The sequence below is a fragment of the Mustela nivalis genome (genome assembly GCF_964662115.1).
Source record: "Mustela nivalis genome assembly, chromosome: 8".
Lineage (NCBI taxonomy): Eukaryota > Metazoa > Chordata > Mammalia > Carnivora > Mustelidae > Mustela > Mustela nivalis.
The window spans coordinates 84,550,762-84,560,485 of record NC_139027.1 but is presented as its reverse complement, the minus strand read 5'-3'; the positions used below and the strand labels follow the sequence as shown (position 1 = coordinate 84,560,485).

Below are 9,724 nucleotides of genomic sequence, written 5' to 3'. Positions count from 1 at the left end.
ATGAATATTTATTTTTTTGAGAGAGAGAGAGAGATTGATTAAATAGTCTTGATGGATGAATGAGCTTTCATGACCCTATGTGCAAAAATCCCTGTAAGCAGGGACCAGGGAGCTGAGATGCTGGCACTGGTGGGATGCCCTCACCCAGGCTGGTGGCCAGAGACAGCTCCTAGAACTCTCAGGCCATCTGGGGTTCTCCCATCTTCTTTCCATGACTTCCAGTTCCTGCTTCCTGAGAGGAAGACTCAATGCCTATTTGCTGAATTGAATCAAAATATTTGTTCCAGATGCATATGTCCTTTGGTTTGGCTCTCTGAGTTTTTGGCAACAGGACCAAGAAATCAGGAATGGCAGCTCCCCCAAATTAGTCTTCTATCTCCTCTTCTAGCATATGGTTTTATTAATTTTTTAAATATTTTATTTATTTGAGAGAGAGCACAAGCAGGGTGAAGGGCAGAGGGAGAAGCAGACTCCCCACTGAGCAGGGAGCCCGACTCGGGGCTTGATTCTGGGACTCTGGGATCATGACCCGAGCCAAAGGCAGACACTTAACAACTGAGCCACACAGGCACCCAAGCATATGGTTCTAAAAAGCTCCATAAGAGTTCTGTGATTTGTAGCCCCCAAATCCCCGCAATCATGCATGAGCGGGGAGAATGGGCACCTCCAAGTCCATTCCACTCCCAGCTTCCCTGATGTCCAGCATGCAGCCAATCCCTTAGAATCTTCCCTGGTATCTTTTTCACCCAAACAAATGCCCTGAAGCCTGGGTAGGTCAGCGTGCTCCTTCCAAGAGGCTGTTTTGAAAATGCACACCACACCACAGAGGCCCTGTGTGGGCCTGGGGGAAGGTTCCTCCCCTTTCTGTGCCTCAGTGCCAGCCTCCTAATCTGAGGGGCTCCCTGCAGTGAAGCCATGGGCGGCCCGCCCAGAGGCTCTGCCACTCGTGTGATCAAGTGAGATCCCTTCCCAGCGCTGTGGTTTTCGCCTCCCCTGCTGAGGGGAAGCTGGAATATGTGTGAGGCCTGCGGTGCCCTTGAGGCAGGCAGGCCACACGGGGAGCTGGCAGCCCCTACCCATCTGGGGGCCGAGGCTCCTTTAATTTGGATACCTTAAAAGGCTCTCGGGAGCAAGGGGCTGGGTTCTTATCTCCAGAGCTCTGGACAGCACCTTATTTATAGCCCTGCTGACAAGAGGCGGCAGCTGGCCAGCAGCTGCATACACAGAGTGCTTGGCCCTGCACTGCCGCTGTCCTCTTTGGTCCGGCTGGAGGGCAGAAGACAGGACAGGTAAGCTTCCTCCTTTCTCTGGCCAACCTTCCTTCCCTGCATCTGCATGGGCTTCGAGGCCAGCTGTCAGCCTTTGTACCCTGGGAGGGAGCTCTCTGGCACTGTGGACTTGCAGACCCCAAGCACAGACCCAGGTGGCCCAGGCAGGGGGCTCCTGCTGCAGTCAGTTCCTGCCCCATGGCTTCGGGGTGGGGGGTGGGGGGCGGGTGGTGATAGAACCTGCCCTCTGCAATGCTACAACAGGTGCCTCCGGGAATAGGAAGCACCTGGAGAGTACCCTTTGTTCACCTGACCCTCTCTGAGTGCGAATCAGCATTGATACTGAGTTGTGAACCCCAGAAAGCTTCGTTTTTAGGAGGAAAAAAATTATAAAAAGAACATTGGAAGGTGGGAAACCACAGTGCTTGGGAGCTTTTGCTCCCTGACAGAATTTCTGGATGACCTGGGGGTAAGAAGACAAATTACTGGCGGGTCTGCTTGTGCTGGGAAAGTATGTTTCTACAAGATGACTCGTTCCGGCTCATGGTTCAAAAGGACGGATAGATGTTGTGTGTTTAAAGGAAATGCATTAATAGTTTACTAATTTCTAGAGCAGGATATGAGCAAAGGCACAGGACTGAGTAATTGTAGGGCCAATTGCATAATACCATTAATTCCGATAGGATGACGTGTTACGATAATAGGTATCATCCATAAGAACGTCCTCTAGACCTACTCTCTGCAAGGCACCATATCAGGTCCAATCTAATAAATATATATATATAAAATAGATCAGTTATCTTTATATAATTCTGAGGTCAAAAGATAGTATCAACACCTGCGTTATTGGCTTGATTGATGTCGTTTTATCACGTACTTGTTCTTATAGGTTTGTTCTTATTCTGTTTGTTTCTTGAGGAATGTTATTTGAATTTTGTTTTATTGCTAGGTTCATACCCTGTGCTATCACCAAATATATTACATTTTGAGCCCCACCCAATCTTACAGGAGTTTTTAAAATTTTTTTAAATTTTTTTTATTTGACACAGAGAGAGATCACAAGCAGGCAGAGAGGCAGGCAGAGGAGAAGAGGGGGCAGGCTCCCTCTGAGCAGAGAGCCCAGTGAGGGGTTTGGTCCCAGGACTCTGAGGTTATGACCCGAGCTGAAGGCAGAGGCTTAACCACTGAGCCCCCCAGGCACCCGGTGTTTTTGTTTTTAATGAAGGAGCCCACTCCTCAACTCACATGATGATGTTTGTCTTGTCTTGTCTAATATTAAGAAAATATTTCAATGTATAACCTCCACGAAGAGTTGCATCATCTCTCCTAAAAGATTCCCTGACTGCTCCTTCAATCTCACCTATTTTTTAATACATTTGCACTATTAGAGTTCATCGCCCCATTTAGGGCTTCCAGAGCTCTCCATTGGTTCCAGATCCCTGAGGCTAAACCATGTCATAGTTCTCTCTGTAATCTCATAACTCTTAACACACTATCTACTGGTATCTAAAATATTTCATATTTAAAATAGGTGGCCATGAAACTGAGTTTAAATTGTCCTCTCCCAGAGTACAGGGTGGCTCAGTCAGTTAGGCGTCTGCCTCCAGCTCAGGTCATGATCCCAGGGGTCCTGGGATCTCTGCTCAGTGCGGAGCCTGCTTCTCCTTCTCCTTCTCCCCCTGCTTGTGCTCTCTCTCTCTTTCTCTGACAGATAAATAAAATCTTAAAATAAATAAATAAATCGTCCTCTCCCCACTGTCAACAAAACCAAAATTCAACTGAGTAAATAGGGAAGATATTACTGATTCTAGTCAATGATTCATGAATTGGGAAGCATTTCATCCAGCAGCAGAAAGGAGCTCTGAGGTGCTGTGCAAAATGGAAAACTTTCATAGACAGAATGGGACAAGAACAAGGAAGTTACACCAGACAAAAAAGTGGACTGGTTATTGCAAGGTCACTTTCCTTTAGAGAATGGCAGGAGTCTCTCAGGCAGATGACCTAACGCTGATCAGGTGATTCCTAGCTGACTGGTTCAAAATTCCATTTCTGGAAAAGACCAGAATTATAATGAAGTCAGGTCTGTATGCTGACACAGAGTTTAGTGTAAGTGACTCCATTTGGGCCCTGTTGTCTTGTTTTTAACACCATTCAAGAAGGTTGAAATTATATTCATAATGTTTATATTTTCTTTTATTTTTTCTTACTGTACAAATACATGCTCACCATAGAAAATACAGACCAACAGAGAGAAGAAAATGCAAAATTATGTGTAGTCTTACTACATTTATTGTTTAACCATTTCTTGATTCTAAGAGGTCCTTGATTTTAAGACAAACCATTAATTTAATACTCACTTTACAAGGGTGGGCAAAAAATTCTCATTATATTGCCCAGATTGCTGTGTCTTAAGATGAATCCAAAAGCAAATTACATGGGGAACTACAAATTATAATTAAGAAAGAAATATATATATATATATATATATATATATATATATATATATAAAATCAGTTTATTTGGTAATAATCTACTTCTTATTCAAACGTTAATTCTTTGAAAATTAGTTATCTTTATATGACATTGTAACTTCTTTCATTTAGCCAGAATACTAAAAGACCCATAATAGTTGGGAATAACACTGATGGGATGTTAAAAAACATAAACTGAGCTTTAGATAAGCAATTTTTATCAGAATATAACTAGTTTTAAAGTACAATCTGCTAACTTCTACACTATTAACGGGATCTGTTGCATAGTAAAAATTACATGACTGCTTTGTGCCTTGACCTACATGACCCCCACAAACTTATTTTATTGATTTTTTTCATTATCACTGATTCATCAGCCTTTTATCATTTAGTCTCCAATACACCAAAACAAGGATGAAAAATAAAAAGGAACTAACATAAGTCCTGAACAATTTGATATTTGACAGCTGTATTTCATAAATATCATTAATTATCTTAAGTGTAAGCTTGCAAAAATCAATTTTAACTCTGAGTACATGTTTGTAATTCCGGACTTTGTTGAATTTAAAAGATAAATTTTAAACAGAGAGAAGAGGAATAACAATTCATTCTAACAGAAGAGTTTGGTTACAGTTAAAAAGTAATACTGAAAAGTTACACTGAAGTGAAACCATACCAAGCCAACTACTCATAAAATATACTCCATGTGCTTTACCAAGAAGGCATGTATAACTAGATTTTAAGGGGAAAGTGCAAGAATTTCATTTTGGTTTTTAGGAAATGAGCCTTCTTTCCTTGCCCGGGACCGTCTAATCAGCATGAATGAGTAGGGGTATCTGAGGAGGGAGGTGAGGGGGGCGGTAATCTATTTTAACCTTAAGCAAAAGGCACCAGAGTGCTTTCGGCCTGGGCTCCGTTATGGCTGATAAATCTAGGCAAATTTCAAAATGTTAGTTCAGGGTTTAGCATGAACACAAAAAAGGATGTTGATTATTCTATTTCTCTCTAATTCATATCCCTTGTAGTAAGACAAACTGGCTAATAGGAAGGCACGAAGGGGTATATGACAACATATGTGTCTAATTAAAATGAGAAACAGTAAAACTGCTTGAGTACAGGGTGGTTAAAAAATTGTGATACAACCATTGTTTGAAATACATATAATCATTGGAAATAAAGGTTGCAAAGAATTTTTAATTTTTAAACACAAAGCTGTATTTATAATATAGGATCTTCACTGTGTAATATACATGTATACATATGTATTGAAAAAATACACCAAAATATACAAAGTTGTTGTTTCTGTGGGATAAGATTACTTGTAATTTTATATTTTCCCTACATTTTATAAATATTTTTCAATGTTTTAAAAATTTATTTGACAGAGATCACAAGAAGGCAGAGAGGCAGGCAGAGAGAGAGAGAGGAGGAAGCAGGCTCCCCGCTGAGCAGAGAGCCCGATGTGGGGCTTGATCCCAGGACCCTGGGATCATGACCTGAGCCGAAGGCAGAGGCTTTAACCTACTGAGCCACCCAGGTGCCCCAATATTTTCCCTACATTTAAAATAGTTTGCTAAATTCCTACACAGAGACTAATCGTGGGCTTTTTTTTTAATTGCAAAATTCCATGCAAAATAAAGCACTGTAATTTTTGCTGCTGATTAAAAAACTATAAATAAACAACCAGAGGGTAGCTTTATAAAAAAACAATAGCTACAGTCTATTGAATGAACACTCTCTCTGGGAACTAGTATTAGTTCAAATAACATCCCCAGCCACCCTACAGGCATTATCCCTATTTTCAGGGAAGGAAACTGGCTTAGAACACTGCTACACATGGCAAAAAGTTCAACCAAGATTAAAGGGGTCTGGCTATGGAGACTCTCCAGTTGGCATTAGAATAACAAAAGAGCAGTCATCAGGCCATAGGCAATGGACAGTGTAGTGTGGTCTGAATGGCAGGCACGCACCCTGTGGGAATGGTGGGAGGTGTTCCTATAGGAAAGATATATGGGGGAAAAGTTTGTACTGACAAGTGTATGGAGCCAAAGGAAGTAAGGAATTATGAAAGTAGACACCGATAAGGAGATGGAAATAAATGGGATTCACCCTCAGACTGAAGGGTGTGTCCTATGGTCCCTGATGAGCTAAACATGTGTGTTGGGCAATGAGATGTCACAGTAATGATTCAAGGACAATGCTTCTTTATGTTTTCTTTGAATATTTCTATAAACCCGAATTTTGTAAGAGGAAATGAAGATGTGTCCTGGGGCGCCTGGGTGGCTCAGCAGGTTAAGTGTCTGCCTTCAGCCCAGGTCACCATCTCCTAGTTCTGGGATTGAGCCCCAAATGGGGCTCCCTGCTCAGCAGGGGAGGCTGCTTCTCCCTCTCCTTCTGCTTGCCACTACACCTGTGCTTGTGACCTCTCACGCTCTCTGTCAAATAAATAAATAAAATCTTTAAGAGAAAATGAGGAAGAGGTATACTGGCTCCCGAAAGTAAAAAAAGAAATACAAACCTCTCTGCCAAGAATCTGAATTGGGACTAATTTCAATTCCAGCCTTAAAACAGAATGAAGCTCTGGGCTAGAGGGGTGCTAGGAGCTGATGTTGGGGGCTTGCTGTGTGTTGGCTTGTTGTGAGTACCACCCATTTGATCCGGGGAGCAGCTGCGGGAGGAGTGCTTCTGGTTTGTGGCTTAGAGGTGAGGACAGCCAGGTGCTGAGAAGTAAAGTGCTCAGAACCAACAGGTGGGGAATCTGGGATCAGAACCCAGGCAATACAGAGCCAGGACTGACAGGAATCCCACCCGAGATTGCTAGAAAAGTCCCCGCTATAGAGAAAGAAACTCATCTTAAAGATGAGTGAGGGAGGGGAGGCTGGGTGGCTCAGTAGGTTAAGCATCTGCCTTTAGCTCAGGTCATAATCCTGGGGTCCTGGGATCGAGCCCTGCATCAGGGAGCCTGCTTCTCCCTCTGCACCTCTCCCTTCCTACTAGAGCTAGCTCTCTCGCGCGTGCGAAAATCAATAAAATCTTTAAAATAAAATGAGTGAAGGCTTTCCACTTACCCATTATTTTTCTCTTTAAAATTCTTCCTTTATTTCCAGCACCTGCACAAGAACATGGGAAAGGTGTTGATCTCCTTAGTCAGACCCTGAAGGCTAACACGGTGCCTTGCACACAGCAGGTACCTAATAAATATTTGCTGGACTAAATTGCAGTGTTTAATTCAGGAGTAAGAAGTGTTAAGATACATAGGAAGGGAGCCAGAAGTTTTCCTTGTTGGCTAGTACTTTTCCCTTCTGTGATATTGGCTTGGAAACAAGTTTAATAGTCCTTTTTCATCCTTGATACACAGCACAAGGGCATAACTCATGATTCAAATAATGCCTCTTTAAATGGGATTTTCATTGGGCAATAAACACTAATATTTAATGATAATATATCCTTAAGGAGTAAATTCTTTGATTTGGAAGTTCTTATTCACCACAGTACGCGTGGTGTGTGGGTGATGAGAGCACGTGTGTGTAAGTGTCTGGTGTGTGTGTTGAGGGAAGGGAAAGAGGTTTGGAGATGCTAAATGAATTCTAGACATGAGGTTCCTTCTTCAGAATCTCATGGTTAATTTATTGGGAAACAACAACAATTCTGCTCACTTTAAATATAATTTGTGAACAAAAAGTGGGTGAAGAGAGAACCTTCTCCTTACTTTACAATCCTGACTTTATTTGCACTGAATAACAAACCAGTTATTATGCCCTTCCAATCCGTAAATCAACAGAGGTCAACGAGACTCTCCAGTTAGGTTCTGTGAAAAAAAGAGTGATATTCAAGCAATGTCAAGAAAGCCCAGAGATTTTTCAAAGTGCCTGAGACAGACTCCTTTAAGGCACCCCTCTCTCTACTCCTGCAAGTTGAAAATATAAAAATCCAATGAACAGTTTTGCTAATGTGTGGTTGCTCAAATTAACCAGGATGGGCCATCCTCCAGGTGAGGGAAGAGATGTTCACAATGTTACGTCTAAAATACGCTCAGATGGAGAACTCAAAGGGCAGCAAGGAGGGCAGACTGAGCATCTTCTCAATAAAAGAGAATTCTCAACAAGCCAGAAGATTTGAAAATTCACAGTGGTGTGTTCAACATCAGTTAAAGAATCGAATTCAGATAGAAGTATTGATAAACCCTTCAGACATCATTATTAACAAGTCTCAGTAGCGAACCTCCAGTCTGGCTATGAATGAGCTCAGGCAGGATCCTGGCAGCCCGCCCTGAGCTGTTTCTACTCTCGAATGCGGCACTTCACTGTTTCCTGGGAAACGTCTGCAAACCTCCGCCAGCCTCCGGCAGGAGCAGCTCAGACAGCTCCCGAGGCCAGCATGAGCTCACTTGGACCACGAGCCTCTTTTTAAAATTTATCTTTTTTTGTAACTTAAATTAGGCCATATCCCTTGCCTACCCAAAACCCTCTGGTGGCTTCCCAAATCAAAATAAAATCCTGTTACTACTTAACCTATAGAGCCTGGCATGAGCCGAGCCCTGAAATCTGACCTCATCTCCTGCCTTCCTTGCCCCCATGGAGGATGCTCCAGTTGCCCTGCCTTTCCACAACTGTGCCAAGCAGCTGCCCTACCCCAGGGCTTTTGCACTTGCTGATGCCACCAATGGATTAGGTGCTCCTCCCAGAAAATCACACACCTCCTTCCCACCAATTCCAGTGTCACCCCTGAACAGCCCATCTAAAATTTATACTCTCTAGCTTGTTGCCCTGATTTACTTTTTTTCCTTTTTTTAAAAAAAGTCTTTTTAATGCATTTTTATGTATATGAGAGAAAGGAGGAGTGGGGGAGGGCCAGAGGTAGAGGGAGGAGCAGACTCCCTGCCGATTGAGGAGCCTGACCCGGGGCTCCATACAGGGCTCGATCCCAGGGCCCTGAGATCATGACCTAAGCCTAAAGTCAGATGCTTAACAGACTGAGCTACCCAGGCGCCCCTGATTTACTTTCATTGCAAAACCCTTATCATCTCACACATATACACACCCACAAAGGGCCATGGATATTGGTGTTTGTCTCTCCCCTAATACCACAAGAGCTCCATTGAAAGCAGAGGCTCTGTTTTGTTCCCTGAGGTAGCCCCATCATCTGTAACAGTAGGTGGTATACAGTAGGTGCTTCATTAGTGTGTGTTAAAGGATGGAGTCTCCATAGCCCCACATTATGTATTTCATTTGGATGCTTAGAAACGCTTTCACTGTAATTCATGTCATTAGCCATCGTCAAGCGTTCATGGTAGGGGTTAAGTCCAGTTCTCCGGGTCCACAGCTTGTATGTCCTTGCAAAAACTCTCAGTACACCTGCATTTTGTTAAGGGAGGAGGGCAGGTGCTGGGGAGTCAGGCTAACTTTGCTTGGCTTATAACTCTGCCCCTTGCAAGGAACTCAGGCAAGATTGCAACTTCTGAAACCCCGTCTGTAAAATGGGCCCAATAACTTCTTAAAGTACTTGTAAGGATTGAACAAGGCAATAATAATAGTAACAGTAACCATTAATTGAGCACATACCATGTGCGGGAGAGCAGACCATGCATCTGACTTGCTTCATGTTGTCCTGTCTTCACAACAACCACGTGGTGTGGGCAGTTTACAGAGGAGAAAACAAATTGAAATTCAGATGAAAGTTGACGTGTATGTTTCTTCTTGCTGATGTAACAAATTACCCTAAGTTTATTGTCTGAAAGCAATGCAAATTTATGATCTCATGGTTCTGGAGGTTGGGAGTCTGATGTGGGTCTCACTAGGCTAAAATCTGGGTTTCTGCAGGGCTGTGTGCTCCTTCTGGAGACCCGAGGGGAGAAATCTGTTCCTTTACCTCTTCTAGCTTCTGGAGGCCGCCTATATCCACCTGTTCATGGCCCTTCTCTCCACCTTCAAGCCAACGATGTAACATCTTCAGTCTCCCTTTGAGTCTGACTCTCCTGCTTCCTCT

At 43.1% G+C, this 9,724-nt stretch overlaps 1 protein-coding gene across 4 annotated transcripts in view; it reads left to right on the top strand.

The window, feature by feature from the left end:
* Nucleotides 1–911: 911 nt before the first annotated feature.
* Nucleotides 912–9,724, top strand: part of FHL2 (four and a half LIM domains 2) — a 67,812-nt gene continuing 58,999 nt past the window's right edge. For 2 of the 4 annotated variants that reach the window (XM_082743800.1, XM_082743797.1), the window contains exon 1: nucleotides 1,184–1,289. The gene's annotated coding sequence lies outside the window, so the exon portion shown is untranslated. Of the gene's footprint in view, nucleotides 1,290–9,724 lie in introns of all 4 variants that reach the window. The other 2 variants (XM_082743798.1, XM_082743795.1) reach the window with 2 other exon arrangements.